The sequence below is a fragment of the Lissotriton vulgaris genome, chromosome 6, assembly GCF_964263255.1.
Source record: "Lissotriton vulgaris chromosome 6, aLisVul1.2, whole genome shotgun sequence".
Lineage (NCBI taxonomy): Eukaryota > Metazoa > Chordata > Amphibia > Caudata > Salamandridae > Lissotriton > Lissotriton vulgaris.
This window is the reverse complement of record NC_141694.1, coordinates 572,211,013-572,231,353: the sequence shown is the minus strand read 5'-3', so window position 1 is coordinate 572,231,353 and position 20,341 is coordinate 572,211,013. Positions and strand designations below refer to the sequence as shown.

General features: G+C 42.8%; 1 pseudogene; it reads left to right on the top strand.

The window, feature by feature from the left end:
- The first annotated feature begins 221 nt into the window (after positions 1-221).
- LOC147707665 (translocon-associated protein subunit gamma-like) overlaps positions 222-20,341 on the top strand; it is a 54,373-nt pseudogene continuing 34,253 nt past the window's right edge.

The following is a 20,341-nucleotide window of genomic DNA, read 5'->3' as shown; positions in this document are numbered from 1 at the left end:
CAAGTTTTAGCGTGTGAAAACAGCACCCTTTGAAAGTAAGTGCAAGAAAGGAGAAATGCTTTAATTTCTCCTTCCTTTCGGACTTTGCATGTGTGCTGCACTGTACAGGATGCATAGAAAGAGGGGAGGGTTTGAAATGAGGCTTAGCATAGTATTTTGTACTGGAAGGGTACCCTTCCAGTACAAAACCTATGCTAGACTCACAGAAACACTCTTGCACCATGGCGCAAATGTGTTTCCGTGGTGCACAGCAGGTGATTTCTGCACCAGCATTAGTGAGAGGGGAGGAGAGTGCCTTATTTTAGTAAATAAAGTGCTCTCCTCCTCTCTCCTTTTCACGTAGCGCAGTGCAACATTAGCGCTGCGTGAAAAGTTGCTAATTCTCCCCCTAAGGGTTATAATATTACATTAGAATAGGTTTGGGGTATACACAGGGTGAGATGAGAATAGACAAATCTTTTCTTGTCTTGTAATATTATTATTATTATTATTAACAAGAGATATTATAATTATACATATGTATTATTTTATAAAGTATTATTATGTTTGTTATTAATAATAATAGCAATAATCATCATCATAATTGTAGTATGAACGTCTTTCTGCGATATCAATCATGCATAAGATGTTTAGCAAATTTCTGGCATACATTAAGTAATACTATGATTAAAAAAATTGACCTACATAAGCAGCAACGACCTTTATATCATAAGAAAATGCAACATGAACGTTTAATTGCTCTTAGCTAATTAAACTATTATGTATAAATGGAAAAATCACAATATCACATTTGGTATGAAAATGCAGAAAATGAAAACTAAAGAGGTGTAAAAGAAAATTATTGCAGGTAGTGAGGAGAAAATAAAACAGGAGAAAAGAATAACATAGTATAAAAGTGAATAGAAATATAATAGCAATACAATGCTAATCCAGTTACTTTGATGCTGGGATGAATCTGTCTCCTTCAGAAGGCTGTGCCAACATATCAATTTCATCCATGAGGTTTAATAAACATTACATAACCATCCATGGCATTCTATAAGGCGTTGGAGCTGTTAATAGGTTCTCTGTTACTTAACAAAATATTGTCGCATTTCCTCAAGTAGGTAGCATGGCTCACTATGTGTGTGTGTGAGTGTATCCATGAGTATTGTGGGTCGTACGTTATACTTAGCTCAGGTAAATATGACTGCTGAACTTCTATGGTTTTGTATGTGGAAAATCTGAACCTAACTATAATGTCCCATTACCTTTTGTTTTTAGTGAATCTATCAGTAAGTGCGTAAGTGGTTTTAAGGGTGTGTCAGTGGGTGGGTGTGACTGTATTGGTCTGTTTAGGTTGTGTATGAGTTGTTTTGTGGGTCTGTAAGTTGGTGTGTAAGTGTGTGAATAGGTGTGTGAGTGGCTGAATGGGTGTGTGAGTGTGTGAGGGGCTCTATGGGTATTTACGTTGTTGTGACTGAGTGGCTGTGTGAGTGGCTGAATTGGTGTGTAAGTGTGTGAGTGGTGATATGGGTGTGTGAGCAGATGTCTGAGTGGCTGTATAGGTGTGTAACTGTGTGTGTGTGTGTGAGTGGGTGGGTGCTTGAATTGCTGTGTGGGTTTCTGAGTGGGTATGTGAGTGGTTTTATGGGTCTGTGAGTGGCTGTGTATGTATGTGAATGGTGATTGGGTTTGTGAGTGGTTTGCAATTAATCAGTCAGCATTAGTGAAGTGCAGCACTTTCACCACTAGGGTATCTGGGCACTGAGGATGCCATGTCTCTGTCAAAGAGCCAGGTCTTGAGTCTCTTTCTGAATCTGCCAGGGAGGGTGCTCCTCGAAAGTGGAGTGGCAAGTTGTTCCAGGTCTTGGCGGTGATGTAGGAGAAGGAGTGGTCCCCACAATGGATACGGAAGTGAGGGCGAGTGAGGAGGAGTGAAGGTGTCTGGAGGGTTGATGGAAATTCAGCTGATGGATGTTGTAGGAAGGTCCTCGATTGTGGAGGGCTTTGTAAGTATGCATGAGGATATTGAACTGGCATCTCTTTATAGGGGTGTAAGTGGGTATGAGAGTGGCTGTATGGGTCTGTGAGTAGGCATGTGAGTGGCTATATGGGTATGAAAGTAGGTTGAGTAGGTGTGTGAGTAGGCATGGGCGTGCTGGAATGAGTGTGTGAGTAGCTGTATGGGATGTGAGGGGGTGTGTCTTAGTGGCTGTATGGACCTATAAGTGAGTGTGCAAGTGTTTGAGGGCATGTGAGTGACTGTGTGGGTCTGCAAGTAGGTATGGGAGTAGCTGTATGGGTCCATGAGTGAGTGTGTGAGTAGCTGTATGGGTGTGCTAGTGGGTGTATATGTGGCTGTGTGGGTGTGTGAGAGAGTGTTTGTGTAGGTGTGTAACTGGCTGTTTCTAGATATCCTTGAGGGGACGTACAAAGTGAAGAAGTGGGATTAGTGCGAGCCTGCAGATAACCCAAATCCTCTAAACTCTAGAGTCTTTGATTGGTTTTCATCTCACCAATGGAGATTGTTATTCAAATTGCAAGTAATATACTAACACCACTTGCAAGCATTCATTTACCCCCTGCCTCCACACAAACACACACACACTTACAATGTTTTGTTAAAGCCAAAACTCACTAAGGCATATGGGCATCCTCACTATGAACGTAAAATGGCCTAATAAAGTAGAGACAAGAATCACAAAGTACAGTCTTATTACAAAAGGAGGTATTTTTTTCTCCATAAGCTTGTAAGGCTTCTCACAGGCTTCCAATCTGGATGATTTTCCACAACAAATATTTCTGCCAAATTGCAGCTGCCCCTCTTACTGACTTTCCCAAACATGAGACATCAGCTACTGGATATTATGTTTGAATATTACTAACCCTGCCCAATATGATTCCCTGCACTGTCCTTTAGAATGAACATTCAGATATATACACTTTGATTGACAGGTGCATCACACGCTTATATAAAATGCTCAGCACTAACGCTTTTAGAATAACATACAACGCTATTTTCCACATTATGCTCACACTTTAGCAAAACCTAAGCTTCCTTTGTAAGTTCCACTATAGCAAGATATTGTCACTTGCATTACACAGGGGTGCCGCTTCCATTAGTGCAGCCGGTGCTGTGGCATCAGGGCCCAGAGACCTGAGGGGCTTGATTGTAGTTGTATTTCACAGTTTAAAATAATCCAGGGGCTCATTTCCATATTTGCACCAAGGACTGGGATACACACTGGCTATGCCATTGGCATTACATTGTATTTACAAAGCCATTGCTGGTGCAGTTGATAGAGCGCGTAGGTCACCCGACTCTTGTTTACCAAATATATGCGCCTGGGCCCATAACGTTGTTTACCACTATATTTCATAAATCAGGTAACTTGCACACCGCTACCAGTAATCCTTGTTCCTTTCTATTTATTTCTGTGTACCTGACTTACCAATCCTCGAAACAGGTACCTAAGATCCCAATGGATCAGGAGCTATCAGAGGGTAGGAAGATAACACAAAACAAATACCATATACATTTGAATAATGTTTATACTTTTGTAATAACCACAAACGCAAGAAGTTTTAAACACCTTTATCTAATTAATCTTCATCATCCAATGCCATGAGAATGAAATTTACACAGATCAAAACATCAATAACTAATTTCAGAAATATAATATAGCTATGGATCAAAGTAAGAATCATCTATAACTCGCAAAATAAAGGAAATGGGAAAATAAGGAACACGCTAATTTTGTCTAACAGATTTTCACGACGTTACTAAAGGTGGGTAAGGAAAGGGAACATACTAATCAATGCTGATTTTTGAATATACTAACGATTTAGAAGAAACGGTACTTTTCAAGATGTACTTATTTTCTATAGGGAGGGTAAGAGTGGAACATACTAGATATGTAAACAGTTCAGTGTTTGACTAAAGGTAGGGAAAAGATATGGAACATACTAGGAAAAATACTTTACGTGAGAGTCAAATGACAGAGAAATTTTGACATAGGCAAGCTTGCTTTATTTAAGAAACGGGAGAGAGGAAAGAGTTTACATAGACAAACACCCACATGGAGATTATATTTACCTAGGACAGAAGGGAGACTAACCCTGGCCACGGGTCAGTTGGAAAAGGCGGGAAAGGACCCTCAAGGACTTTGGATGCCAGTAGGCGAGCAGGTACAACTCATGGACAGTCAGGACAGGACAACCTCAGGATTCGGATCAGGACTGGGCTCACCAAAGGGTACGACCAACACCTGCAGCTTCGGATGCAACGCCTGCGCTACGCCCTCTCTGCAAGGAATCTGCCAATAACCCCGATTGGGTTCTCGAATCTCCCAGTAAAGTGCTTCGCCAGCACTTAAGGTCTCTCCACCCCAGACTGAGTTTGTGGAAATTTCGGACAGAGTGCTCCGCAGCTCTCTGTATCAATCACCTATAGAGTTCGTAGGGTCAGTGACAGGTCAGCTATTCGGACAAGTCAGACAATTTCTCTAGCTAAACCTAGGCTAGTTATACTGTTTTCGGGTCAGTGTACCACCCACCAATGTTGCAAGTGAAAGGATCCCCAACTTCGGATTGGACAAGAGAGGTGGTTAGGTCATGACACCACCTATAATTTGAACTTTCCCATACTAAATATTCAATTTTCGAACCCACCCCTTACATTCCAGTTCCCATGGCATAGAAATTCAGAATACAATAGAGCATACAGAAAATATCGCAAAATGTTTTGAGTGCAGGTACGAGTTGATGTCTTTTCGCTGGGCATGGGTCACTTTCCCAGGAGCATCTTGGCTTCAGCAGCCAGCTGGCTGATTTCCACTGCTGCAAGACTCTCTTTTTTCTCATCACGTGATTAGTACCGCACAGGCTTCAAAGATGGAGTGGCCCGCAAAGATCGATACATAAAAAGTAAGCGAAAACAATTCAGAAACACAGAAAAATGAATACACTGTATACCATGATTGGCTATACTACATCCCTTACTTTATAATAACTATAGCATTAGGAGTTAAGCAGAACAAAACGGTTTGAGCAAAAGCAGCAGTGCAAGCGAAGAGCATGTGAGAAACAAAGCGGTCAGTTTAGCTGTACTGCGCATGAGCGACAAGTTCCCTTCAGAACTGCGAGTGCGTCACATCACATGGGTATGACCGACGCATGCGCAGACTAGAATCCTGCATAGCAGCGACCATTTTAGGTGCAAGCGTAGTTAGGATTAGTAAACACATAGGCAAGCCTCGCTGGGACACCCTCGTGTAGTGTAAAAGTGCAGTATTAATAAGACAAACAGGTTGGTTATGACATTAACGTTATTTGAGGTTCATGAATACAAGCAAGTCGCGTAACGTGCAAATCCTTGCTCCATCAATCCCCTCTTTGATGATATTTACTATCATCACTATTAATGGAACCAGATGCCAACTTTCTCTTTCACAGTTCACCAATTTCAATTTCTACAAACCTCTTACTGAGCCTTTTTTCTGCATCCTTATTAGGATGGGAATTCTTCAATTTTTTGTAAATCTGATTATTCACTTCTAATTCAAGCTCATCAGCATTCCATTTCACTCCTCTCTTATTCACAGCATACTTCTTTTTGCATTTTTGACATTTACAGCAAATTAATATTATTAGCACAATTAAACTTATTCCTGCTATTGGCATCAGTATTTTACTCACAAGACTTTTACTTATATTAGAAAACCAACTACCTACTGAGGAGAGACCATCAGTCAGTCTCTTCCAGGCACTGTCAACCTCCAGTGGTTTGAGCTCCTTTTCCAAATTAGTTATGTTTCTCACATATTTCTTAATTTCAACACTCTTATCAGGAATGTAAGTGCAACAATGTTGCGCTTTCAACATTCTACAGACTCCGCCCTCTTTTGCCAATAAGGTATCAAGAGCAAGTCTATTTTGTAACACCATTGATCTGATCGCAACCATTTCAGTATTGACCAGCAGGAAACCAGCAGCAGTGTCAGTTGATAATCGATCCACAACTGTAGACAATTTGCAAATTCGGTGTGTATTCAGAACCACTCCCACTCCAGGTATCAATGCACTAAATATATCACCTAAAATTTCTCCTACACTTTCTCTTCTACTACGCACTAAACCATTAGTATTTTCATTGCTTCCAGTGGCGTCATTCACATGGTATATTTTCGGGAAGACAATTCCAAAATAGCAGCTTCCATACCAGTGATCCGGCAATTTGAAATAAGCCTTGTTTCCACATATATAATAAATTCCGGAAAACACAGGTTCTGACCCATTTTTTAAACCCCAACCTCCAATTACCTTGTAATTGTGTTCGCATTCACTGGAACCAATGAACATATTATTATAATAACTGGTCTTTTCTCTATGAAGACAAAGTTTCCCTTTTCTTTCGAAATCTAGCAACAGTGCAGGGTTTGCCTCACCATTTGAGGTGCTTTCCATGTTTTCTGCCCATTTAGGAGTTTTCTGCCTTTTATCACTGGCCTTTCTTTGGAAACTTACCCTTCTTTTCTCTGCCATGTTTAGAAACATTTTCTCTTGGTCATGTAATGAACAGGTCAAGTTATCTCGGTGTGCTTCACCTAAATCTATAGTACCTATTGTCAGAAAGTATTCTCCCATATAATGTGTCACATCACTTTTAGTATGTACAATATTCAGGTTTCCACGAATGGGAAATTCCGAAAAGATTACGTCAGAGTTAGAATAATAATACTGTAAAGTTCCTCTATAAAATAAGCTTGCTAAAATACTACAGGAAATTCCATAGGTTAGGGGTAAATGGTGATAGGTCACACCTTCAGCTACAGAAGTGGGTAGCTTCATACAGACATAGCAGTCTTCTATTTTCATTGCTTCTACATAGTGTACTAAAAGGTTTGCAAATACATTTAAATGTGTTCTGTTTTTGATTCTGTGATAATGTAGTCCTCCCTCTTCTGATGCATCTACGTCCATTTTTGTCTGTCTAAGACTAAATGTTTTCTCACGTCTTTCTACACTTCGTGGTGTCTCTTCTGTCGGCAGAACTTCTGTGTCTTTTGTCACTTGTTTAGTGGGATATAGGTTAGAGTCTTTACTTATCATGAACGGTATTGTAATTGTTAGTCCTATCCATAATATCAGTACTATTGCTACACTACACAAACATATTTTACAGCATGTTTTACAACAATTCCGTCTAGGTCTTCCATTCACATTAGAATCAGACATTGTGGCTCAAAAGAAGTTTTCCAACCCCTCTTTGTAACTTTACACAGGTTGCTTACGCAGGGTAACTTTCAGGTTGGGTCTTCTTCTTCGGAAACTTGGTCAGTAATCAGTTCTTCATCACTCTCGTCACTTATCTTGAGGTCTTCAAATTCCTCTAGCACTAGGTAAGTCCATTCGGGACTCCGATACTTTTCGTTTTGTCTTTTTATTCTGCTACTTCTTCTTTTAGGCTTGGCTCCAGATTTCTCTTTTTCACTGGAGGCCCTTTTCCTGTCTTCTAGCTTTTCTTCTACCATTTTCAATCTTAGTCTCAGTCTTTTTATGAATCTTGGTTCACTCTTCTTCTTTTTGAGTCTTTTAACTGGCACTGTGGTTTTGCTTTCTTCTAATGGTCGTTTATTTTCATTTAGTTGTGGCACATTTATTTCAACACTATCTTCTTCCCTTCCTGTCTGACTAGTTCCAGGTCTTATTTCAGCCTCTTCTGCCTGGTTACTAAGCTGGCCTTGTTCAGGTGTAAGCTGATTGTGATTTTCGTTTGTCTCAAATTCTGTTTCCTGAACACATTCGTCTATCACTATCTAATCCTGTTCATGCTCTTCGAACCCTTGATTTTCTTCCGCATGAACTTCAGCCCTAATTTCTAACTGTCCCTTTTCAGTCTCTGGAGTTCTTGGAGGTGTGTCGATAACCTGCCCTGTCCCTATCTGACCTTCCTCCTCATCAGATTTGACATGGATTTCGATTATCTGATTATCTCCCTCTAATCCTGTCTCGTCCTCACTCTCCCACTCTCTATCTAAGTAGGTGTATCTTCGGGTTCTTATTGGATCGAGAGTTAGATCGTCTGCTGGGACCCCCTCGTCTTGACTGGTGCTCGGTTGTTCGTCATCAGCTATTTCAGGACCAAAGTCTGGAGATCCTTCAGCTGCACAACCTTCAGCCTCAGTTGCTTCTTCTTCTGTCACCCTCTTGGTATGACTGGCATGGATCCACTTTGGCACACCTACACACTTCACCGCGGTTGTGGTGACAAGAATCACTTGTCTCGGTTTCCCCCACTTCGGTGCAAGGCAACTCGACCGGGTGTGTTTCTTTAGAACAACCCAATCACCTGGGTTTAGATTATGGACTGGAGTTGTTGGCCTGGCGACGGCGTCTTCCCCAATCTGGTGAGAGATAGAACGCACTTGGTCACCCAGTTGCTTGCAGTACTCTAGTGCCAAATCATCAGAAATACTTAGCAGTTCGTGTCCTGGTACCCATGCCTGCCCATCACTCTTCCCATCAGTATCTCATGGGGACTCAGGCCTGTGTTTCGGTCTGGAATACTTCTCAGTCCCATCAGGACAAGGGGTAAAGCGTCTATCCAATTCAATCCTGTAGAGTTACACATTTTTCCCAGTCTTGACTTTATAGTGCTATACAGCTGTTCTACTACTCCAGAAGCCTCTGGATGATATGCACAGTGCAGTTTTTGTGTAATTCTGAATGCTTCACAGAGCTGAGTTATTACGTCATTGGCAAAATGCCCACCTCTGTCTGATTCAATTGTGATCGGAAAACCGAACCTAGGTATCAGTTCTCTTAGTAACAACTTGGCTACAGTAATGGCATCATTTTTCTTAGCTGGGTAAGCTTCCACCCATTTTGAGAATAGGCAGACTATGACAAGGACGTACTTCATTCCTTTACAACGGGGTAACTGTATAAAGTCAACTTGTAGTCTGATAAAAGGGCCCTCTGCCTTTCCAATTGTACTTGACAACACCACTGTTTTCTTCCCAGGATTAAACTGCTGACAAGTTAAGCACCTCTGGCAAAGTGCCTCTGCAATGTTCCTGAACTTCGAATTGTACCATGCCTGTTTGAAAACACGGACCATCGCATCTCTCCCTATGTGTGTGTCTCCATGTATCAGTCTAGCCATAGGAGCAATCAAGCTGTCTGGTAACACAGGCATACCATCACTACAGACAATGACACCATCTTCATTCCTTGGTCGACAACCAGATTTTTCCCATCTTTCCTTTTCCTCTGGTTCTGCTGCCCTTTGCAACCCTTTCAGTTCCTCCCAAGTTGATACATCCTCAAACACCATAAGTTGGCAGCTGTTTCCGATTCCCCCCAAATTGATATTCACTGACATTCTATGTCTTGCACAATGTTGGGCTACTTGGTCAGCATATCTGTTTCCGGCTGTCACATCGTCATTGCCAGATTTGTGAGCAGCACACTTGACCACTGCCAATTCTTTTGTTAACTGGATTGCTTCCAGTAGGTTCTGTACCACTTTTCCATTTCTGATAGGGGTACCTGAGGAAGTCATAAATTCTCTTTGCAGCCATAATTGGCCGAAGTCATGCACAACCCCGTAACCATACTGGCTATCAGTGTATATGGTTACTCTTTTGTTTTTCCCATTTTTACAGGCTCTTGCCAATGCAACCAATTCGGCTACTTGTGCAGACTTTACTCCAAATAGGTAAGATGCTTCTATTGTCTTTTCTAGAGTGCACACAGCATAGGCAGCACTTAGACCTCCATCCCTATGTCTTAAACATGAGCCATCTACAAACAATTCAATATCTTTTATCGGCAAGGCCTTTTCCTTGATATCTGGGCGTGGTTTTGTGCTAAATTCAGTCAGATCAATGCAATTATGCTTGACCTCTTCTCCGACTTCTGCAACCAGTGTATCTGGTAACAGAGTTGCAGGATTCAGTATATTACATCTAGTGATGGTTACATTTGCTGCACCCACCAGGATTCTTTCATACTTAGTCAGCCGACTAGGTGTGAGGTACTGAGTCTTGGCTCGGGTCAGTAGGATTACAACTGCATGTGGGACATACACGGTTACCGGATGTCCCATGAAAATGGATTCACTTTGTTCTAGACTCATGCAAGTTGCAGCTACTGCTTTCAGACATCCAGGCAATCCAGCAGCCACTGGATCTAAGGTAGCAGAAAAATATGCCACTGGACGTCTGGTCAGACCATGAATTTGTGTTAGGACTGAGAGTGCACAATTGTCTCGTGTGTCACAAAACAGGGCAAAGTCTTTTGAATAGTCAGGCATTCCCAATGCAGGAGCTGTGCATATACAGTCTCGCAATTTCACAAAGGAAGTCATGCTTTCATCATACCACTCAACTGGATCCTTTGCTCCTTTCTTGGTCATTTTTATTAATGGCTTTGCTAGGACTGCAAATCCCACAATCCACTGTCTACAGTATCCTACTACTCCCAGGAACATTCTGATTTCCTTTTGAGTATTTGGTAATTCCATGTCTCGAATTATCCTAATTCGTTCTGAAGTAACTTTCCGAATACCTTTTTCTGTCTGGTGCCCCAGATATTTCACTGAGTTTGTACAGAACTGTAATTTGTCTGGTGATACCTTATGTCCTCCTTTACCTAAATGATTCAACAATGCAATGGTATCAGTAACACAGTTGTTCCGACTTTTAGACGCCACCAAGAGGTCGTCTATGTACTGGACCAAAACTGATTCTCCAGGTAAGACTAATGATTCAAGGCATCTTTTCAAAATTTGATTGAAAATTGAAGGACTTTCTGTGTACCCTTGAGGAACACGATTCCAGACATAGACATGACTGTCAAATTCAAATGAGAAAATAAATTTGCTGTCTGGATGCAATGGGATCGAAAAGAATGCGTGACATAAGTCAATGACGGTAAACCATCCAGCATTCCATGGAATTTGGTACAAAATCACTGCAGGGTTTGGCACAATAGGACAGCAAGGGACAACGATCTTGTTTACCTTGCGCAGGTCTTGCACTACCCTGTACTTCCCACTAGGCTTTTTGATTCCAATTATGGGCGAATTACAAGGACTGCTCATTACTTCTTGTATGATGTTTGCTTCTAGCAATCTTTTTATTTCAATGGCAACTCCTGCTTTCACTTCTGCACTCATTTTATACTGCTTGGTATTTGGGTAAACTGCATTTGCTTTTATGGCTATTTGAATCGGGTCTACATTTGCCATTAATCCTACATCTTTTCCAGTGAAATCCGACACCTCTGGTTTCACTGTCTGTTGGAGCTCTTCAGGTAAGTCTTGTATTGTCAATTTCTTAATTTCTGAGTCAGGCCTTATTAACATTAATTTATACAGCCCATCTTCGTCCGGGGTCTGAATTTCAACGCCCTTTGGTGTGCAAAAGATGGTACAGTTCATTTTGCACAGCAAATCACATCCCAGTAAGTTCACAGGACTGGAATCACAGACGACAAATCTGTTATGTTATGTTATGCTATGAGATTTCCATTGGTTCAGTTACTGGGGTACTAATTATTTGGTTTCACACACCCACTACTTGGATTGCTTCTCCCGAGAGGGGTAGGTTTGGAACGTCTGCTGTTCTCACAGTAGAACGGGTAGCACCAGTGTCCAACAGAAAGGTGACGTCATTTCCTTCAACCTTTCCTTCAATGTATGACCCTGTCTGGTCTACCGGTAAGGAGGCGCCAAGCACGCAATCCTCGTCCTCCCCCCTCAGGCCCCGTCAGTAAGGTTTATCACAGAGAAACGTATCATTCAACAGGAATTGCGAAGTTGCTGCATTTCTATCCTCCCATACCTCAATTTCCTCATTATGCTGCGTTCTATTCTTATAGTTTGGCCTAGGTGCGCGAGGCAACTGAGGCTGCTTTACCTGCTGCTGTGTCTTTCGTGGCCACTCTTTCTGCACCTGTGGATTTAAATAATTATTTGGCACATTACCATTCTGTAGCAAGGGATACTCGTCTCTCCAGTGCCCTATCTGTCCGCACCCGTGACAAGAGAATTTCTTTCGGGCTTCTTCTCGACTCATTTTTACTCGGGGTTTCCCTCCTCCCCCAGGGCCTGTATTCGGGGTATTACTATTCATTTTACCCAACTGCTTTTCTTGTTGTTCTGCCAATTTCACTTGTGCCCACATGACCTTTTCTTTTAATGCTTTCCGTTTATTTTCCATCTCATCTTCACAATACTTGGCGTATTTCAGGACCTCATCTATAGGTTTTCCTTGCCAACAGATTTTATTATCTCTAATCCACTGTGAGATCTCGGGTCTTAGCCCTAATACAAATCGATAAATAAAATGGGTCATATCCTTCATTTCAATGTTATCGATTCCACTGTAGGTTTTGAACACTTGTAACAGTCGTTCATAATATGAGTGAACAGTTTCATCACGAGTTTGGGTAGTTCTATCTATGCGGGTCCAATCAGTTTCTTTGGCTGGCACTTTTCCTTTTAAATACAGTATTACTTTATCATACTGTCTCATCACCTCCGGGGAGGGAGCTCCGGTTCTTGAGTCTCTTTCATACTCTTCACTGAGCCAATCAACTGCAATTTTACATTCTGTCCATAAATCTACAGGAACTACAATGTCGAAGAATCCATCTAGGTCCTTCAAAAGACATTTTTGAACTTTTACAAATCTTTCAACCTGTCAATACCACTCTACAGGCTTTTCTCGTAATTTCGGGAAATCATTCGTAAATGACACAATATCTTGTCGGGACCATGGTACATGTACATATTTCCCACCTGGCACTTCTCTCATAGGATACAAAGTCTCTGCCTTGTCGACTTCTTTTAGAACATATTCAGAAGTCATTTGTCTGGCCTTACTGTCTTCCTTTTTCTTCGCCCATCTAGTTTTCCATTTTTCTAAATCTCCCCATTTTTGTAATAGAGTCAGCAATTCTCTTATCTGTACCTTTTTCCCTGACACATTCATGTTTTCGAAATCCTTGTCAGAAAATTCTGCTCTGTAGGGCTTTTGTAATACTTTGGATCTGCTAACATCTATTCCCATATTAGCTGCTGTGTCCATTAATTTCTCATGGAACACTTGTTTCTGGTAATGCTTTTGCAGATGAATAATAACTCTTCCTCACTAAGGGTGTTCAACCTGTCCAGTCCCACGTTCCCTGCCGTTAGTTCTTCCAGTTCGATTCTTAACTTGTAAATATCTAATGGTTTTGGCTGAGGATTTGCTTTCTCTAATTCTCGAGTCCATCGATCTATCTCTTCCGGAGTCACTACCGTGGCACTCCGAGTACCTGCAGATGACTCTATTAGGACTTCTCTTGCACTAGTCTGGGTTCTGGTTCTCTGTGCACTGCCTTCTGGTTCTCTTATGGGTAAATCCATTAGGGAAATCACTGACTCACATTCACTTGTCTGGTCATCTACTATTAAAGGCTCTTTTCTGGGCGGTACTACAGTTGGAGTAATAACTGGAGTTGTTGGACTAGCCTGTCTATCCCCATAGAGGGGAACAACTGGGCCAATAGTTAGTGGAATGGTCAAAGCTTCAGGACTGGTATTTAGCTGGGTTATTTTCTGAATGAGTTCATTTCTCTGTTTCTCTAAGGCTTCCTTTTCCCTTTCCTGCAAAATCCTTTCCATAGAGGTTTCAGGTATTATATGCGGAACCAAAGGAGGGTAAAGACTCGGGGCAGTTGGAACTGTCCTACTTGGTCCCTCATCACAAATTGGTCTATAACAAGGGATAGTTGGATCCGACATGCTTGATCCCTCATTTCCACGAGGTCTAGTGCCTAGTCCCGTCGCTTCAGTGGTACTGGCCCTTCTATCCCTAGTATGCCTGTAAAATGGGTTTTTCGAACTCCGGGACCTAGACTCCTCATCATAGGGTGGTGGATTTTTCATAAATAAATCCTCCAAGTATTCATCTTCTGAATCACCCGCAGCCACTTGGTGTCGGGTTTTCTCTGTGCTTTTTTCTCCTGCATGTTCGTCTACACCAAATACTGGAAATAATCCCTCAACCATCTTATTCTGTCTCCATTGTTTCATCTTTTTCTCTTTAGTCTCTCTCTGCATTTTCGGGTACCATTTACTTATTCCCTTGTCCATTCTGGGTCTGTCTCGCTCAAAGGCCTCAATGTCCCATTCTTCTAAAGCCTAGTATTGCGTCAATCTTGGTCTGGGATGTAAGTCATTCATTCGGGTCCTCAAATTAAACAGAATTCTACTTTTAAAGGTACCATCTAGGGGAAATGCTAAGATTCCATCGTCCTTGGTATACTTTACCCAATTTTCCAACCATACACAGGTATGATATCCTTTGTCAAACATCATAAATGACGCGGGAGTATTAGGTGGTGGAATGATTGCACCTTTTCTAGTTGTAATGGACTTATCTTTCTTGAAGTAATTTTTGACCTTGTCTGTGAAAGACATTTTTCTCTTGCTTCCGTACATATTGTAAGGTCTGCCTCTTGGCATCTGATCCTTACGGAAACCTAAGTGTTGTGGATCTGGTAAAAATTCAGGATACCACATATACTTCGTAACCAGAATTTTCGTATTAAACGACGTATTTTGTTTACAAATCCTTTTCCAATGCTAGCGGGTCTTTCAGTCTTTCAACCACCAATCAACACTATGATTACAATTGTTTCCGACCAATGGGTGCGCGGCCTTTTTCGCGAGACGCGGTCTCACGCTCCGGCACTCACCCCGCCTTTACAATACTAGCTTCGTTACACACCCGCTGTTTCGACCAATACCAGCGCAGCACAGAGTGACGTCAACGCAGCTCTGCGACCGACTCCCTCCTTCACAAGGTAACGGAAACTTTTGAATTTTCTTAAAGTGCAAGTGCTCAGTTTAATATACAGCGTATAACATTCGCCACTGTACTCGAGTGTCTATAAAGAACGCTGTGTTACACTACAACTAAACCTCTTCTGTCTACTTTTCATACACTACGGATAGACCCTTCTGCCTACCCTTCACACAAGCATTAGAGAACCTGTTACTTCTTTGACTCATCCACTCTTTCCGGGATATATACGAAGTCTAAAGTTTCAACAGTGAACTCCTTTGCTATCACTCAAGCTTCGATGAACCTACTACTCCTTCCTCGTGTGACCCGTACTAGGTTATATCACAACTGAACTTTCATCAGCGAACTCGTTGCGGTCAGTCATTCAATTATTCATTCAGAAAACCCTATTTAGCGCTTCCAGTTCTGCCTAACCATGCACTAATCTTCCTCACAGCCAGTGACCTCTCTGCGGAGTGGATTCTACTCACCACCCGCTATTCTATCCCCGGGAAATTTCCAGACAACATATAACAATCACTAACAATTTGTTAATAAACACTTAATATAGAAGCATTTCATAAAATAGAATTTCAAAACATTTTCAAAACATTTTAAAGCAATAATTTTTACAGCAGATCGATCTTAAGGAGGAAAAAGAATTGTTAACAGTACATTTAAATTTTCACGGTTTATCAATAATTAATTTATCTACCTATCTTAACTAGTCCTAACCATTCCTCTGCTACCAGAAAATTACTTATAGAGCGCGCAGGTCACCCGACTCTTATTTACCAAATATACGCTCCTGGGCCCATAACGTTGTTTACCACTATATTTCATAAATCAGGTAACTTACACACCGCTATCAGTAATCCTTGTTCCTTTCTATTTATTTCTGTGTACCTGACTTACCAATCCTCAAAACAGGCACCTAAGATCACAATGGATCAGGAGCTATCAGAGGGTAGGAAGATAACACAAAACAAATACCATATACATTTGAATAATGTTTGTACTTTTGTAATAACCACAAACGCAAGAAGTTTTAAACACCTTTATCTAATTAATCTTCATCATCCAATGCCATGAGAATGAAATTTACACAGATCAAAACATCAATAACTAAGATCAGAAATATAATATAGCTATGGATCAAAGTAAGAATCATCTATAACTCGAAAAATAAAGGAAATGGGAAAATAAGGAACACGCTAATTTTGTCTAACAGATTTTCACGACGTTACAAAAGGCGGGTAGGGAAAGGGAACATACTAATCAATGCTGATTTTTGAATATATTAACGATTTAGAAGAAACAATAGTTTTCAAGAGGTACTTATTTTCTATAGGGAGGGTAAGAGTGGAACATACTAGATATGTAAACAGTTCAGTGTTTGACTAAAGGTAGGGAAAAGATATGGAACATGCTAGGAAAAATACTTTAAGTGAGAGTCAAATGACAGAGAAATTTTGACATAGGCAAGTTTGCTTTATTTAAGAAATGGGAGAGAGGAAAGAGTTTAGATAGACAAACACCCACATGGAGATTATATTTACCTAGGACAGAAGGGAGACTAACCCTGGCCACGGGTCAGTTGGAAAAGGCGGGAAAGGACCCTCAAGGACTTTGGATGCCAGTAGGCGAGCAGGTACATCTCATGGACAGTCAGGACAGGACAACCTCAGGATTCCGATCAGGACTGGGCTCACCAAAGGGTACAACCAACACCTGCAGCTTCGGATGCAACGCCTGCGCTACGCCCTCTCTGCAAAGAATCTGCCAATAACCCCGATTGGGTTCTCGAATCTCCCAGTAAAGTGCTTCGCCAGCACTTAAGGTCTCTCCACCCCAGACTGAGTTTGTGGAAATTTCGACAGAGTGCTCCGCAGCTCTCTGTATCAATCACCTATAGAGTTCGTAGGGTCAGTGACAGGTCAGCTATTCGGACAAGTCGGACAATTTCTCTAGCTAAACCTAGGCTAGTTATACGGTTTTCGGGTCAGTGTACCACCCACCAATGTTGCAAGGGAAAGGATCCCCAACTTCGGATTGGACAAGAGAGGTGGTTAGGTCATGACACCACCTATAATTTGAATTTTCCCATAGTAAATATTCAATTTTCGAACCCACCCCTTACATTCCATTTCCCATGGCATAGAAATTCAGAATACAATAGAGCATACAGAAAATATCGCAAAATGTATCGAGTGCAGGTACGAGTTGATGTCTTTTCTCTGGGCATGGGTCACTTTCCCAGGAGCATCTTGGCTTCAGCAGCCAGCTGGCTGATTTCCACTGCTGTAAGACTCTCTTTTTCCTCATCACGTGATTAGTACCGCACGGGCTTCAAAGATGGAGTGGCACACCTCTCCCAGGCCCGCAAAGATCGATACATAAAAAGTAAGCGAAAACAATTTAGAAACACAGAAAAATGAATACACTGTATACCATGATTGGCTATACTACATCCCTTACGTTTTAATAACTACTAGCAGCCCGCCCCGGCTTTGCCCGGGGCAGAAGGGGGCTGGGGGCAGCATTTTAAGCCTATGTGCACCCCCCCCTGACATTGCCCAGACCGCATCCCTCCCGCCTCCCGCCCCGACATTGGCCATACCGCCTCTCGCCTCCCGCCTCCCACCTTGAGCCTTCAGCCTTGAGCCTCCCGCCCGCCCCGACATTGGCCATACCGCCTACCGCCTCCTGCCTCGCGCCTTGACCCTCCCGCCCACCTCCCGCCTACCGCCTCTCGCCTCTCACCTCTCGCCTCCCGCCTCTCGCCTGCCTTTGCCTTACCTGAGCTCCGGACTTCACCGCCACTCCTCGCCGCAAGTCACTGCTCCTCCCCGCATATCGTCATTACGTTACGTCTAGGTCGCGATCAGCGCTACGTCGCGGCCAGCGCTTGTTTTAGGGGACTACTTTGTTTACAAATTTGAATTTTTTAATTTACGTTTTTTTTAAATTTAATGTCGCCTATGTCCATCTACACACCCTGACATTTTCATAATTGTATCGGGTGTGTACATTGGCGCTGTGGTTCCCGAGTTTACCTGGCCAAAAGGTGCAAGTTCTCTCTTTATAATAGTAGTATAGATAGCATTAGGAGTTAAGCAGAACGAAACGGCTTGAGCAAAAGCAGCAGTGCAAGCGAAGAGCATGTGAGAAACAAAGCGGCCATTTTAGCTGTACTGCGCATGAGCGACAAGTTCCCTCCAGAACTGCGAGTGCGTCACATCACATGGGTATGACCGACGCATGCGCAGACTAGAATCCCGCATAGCAGCGACCATTTTAGGTGCAAGCGTAGTTAGGATTAGTAAACACATAGGAAAGCCTCGCTGGGACACCCTCGTGTAGTGTAAAAGTGCAGTATTAATAAGACAAACAGGTTGGTTATGACGTTAACGTTATTCGAGGTTCATGAATACAAGCAAGTCGTGTAACGTGCGAATCCTTGCTCCATCACAGTCTCCAACCACCATCAGGCGCAAAGTCACCCTTCAAAGTGAGTTGAATTCATGTTTGTTTTTTAAGCAGATTGGCTATACTACATCCCTTACGTTTTAATAACTATTAGCAGCCCGCCCCGGCTTTGCCCGGGGCAGAAGGGGCCTGGGGGCAGCATTTTAAGGCTCTGTGCACCCCCCCTGACATTGCTCAGACCGCATCCCTCCCGCCTCCCGCCCTGGCATTGGCCATACCGCCTCCCGCCTCCCGCCTCCCACCTTGAGCCTTCAGCCTTGAGCCTCCCGCCCGCCGCCCGCCCCGACATTGGCCATACCGCCTACCGCCTCCCGCCTCCCGCCTCGCGACTTGAGCCTCCCGCCCGCCTCCCGCCTCCCGCCTCTCGCCTCTCACCTCTCGCCTCCCTCCTCTCGCCTTCCTTTGCCTTACCTGAGCTCCGGACTTCACCGCCACTCCTCGCCGCAAGTCACCGCTCCTCCCCGCATATCGTCATTACGTTACGTCTAGGTCGCGATCAGCGCTACGTCGCGGCCAGCGCTTGTTTTAGGGGACTACTTTGTTTACAAATTTGAATTTTTTAATTTACATTTTATTTTAATTTAATGTCGCCTATGTCCATCTACACACCCTGACATTTTCCTAAATGTATCGGGTGTGTAGATTGGCGCTGTGGTTCCCGAGCTTACCTGGCCAAAAGGTGCAAGTTCTCTCTTTATAATAGTAGTATAGATAGCATTAGGAGTTAAGCAGAACGAAACGGCTTGAGCAAAAGCAGCAGTGCAAGCGAAGAGCATGTGAGAAACAAAGCGGCCATTTTAGCTGTACTGCGCATGAGCGACAAGTTCCCTCCAGAACTGCGAGTGCGTCACATCACATGGGTATGACCGACGCATGCGCAGACTAGAATCCCGCATAGCAGCGACCATTTTAAGGTGCAAGCGTAGTTAGGATTAGTAAACACATAGGCAAGCCTCGCTGGGAGACCCTCGTGTAGTGTAAAAGTGCAGTATTAATAAGACAAACAGGTTGGTTATGACGTTAACGTTATTCGAGGTTCATGAATACAAGCAAGTCGCGTAACGTGCGAATCCTTGCTCCATTACAGTCTCCAACAACCATCAGGCGCAGAGTCACCCTTCAAAGTGAGTTGAATTCATGTTTGTTTTTTAAGCAGATTTTCAATTAACATGTTACTATGCACAAACAATTGGGCAGGGCTGTTGGGCATCAGGCACGCCTCTGTTAATGCATGCATAAAAAGTACACACCTGCTGATCAGAATTTACCGGACTTACCAGAGTTATCAGCAAAACAATAGGAATGAAAAACTCACCTCAATCTGGCAAAGCAGCAGGCTGGGCAGAGCTGGGATCATCCTTTAGGGTAATTCATGCTCTGTTTATGTGAAGGGTTTAGAGGCTGCTGCAACTGTTTGGGCCAGCAGATATAAGATCCAGTGTCTGCTCACAGAGGGTCAACACTGCATGCAGATGTTGAAGGCATGACTACTGCTCCCATGACTGGCAGGGGGCTGGTGATGTTGTGGCGATGGGAACTCTTGCACTGTGCCTTGTTTGTCCTAGGAGTATGGAAGAAGCAGAAGTCACAGCAAAAATACGGGACACAGAGTAAAGGTTGAGAAATCTCAGCTGAGTCTGAGTCCCAAGATGACTGCCAACCTGGCTGAAGTAGTTGGCAGCCAATCAGATCTCACCATAAGAACTGTGTTAAGACTCTGCCCAGATTTGATTAATAAAACTTTTTCCTTAATAACACCAAAACTACTGAATGGATTTGCACCAAATTACAAATAAGGATAACATACGTACTACGGGTATGTGACTAAAGAAAGCATTAAGCTGCTGAATGAGGGGAATGAAATTAGCAATTTATTGTTGAGAAATAAATCGTTCTGCATGAGATGACATACTATGTCATGCTTCAGGTACTGTCTGTGTGAACCTATTGTGGGTCGGAACATCTGCGTGATTGAAAAGTGAGCCAGCAGTTACTGGGACTAAGACCAATCAGGGTGCATATGATGATGA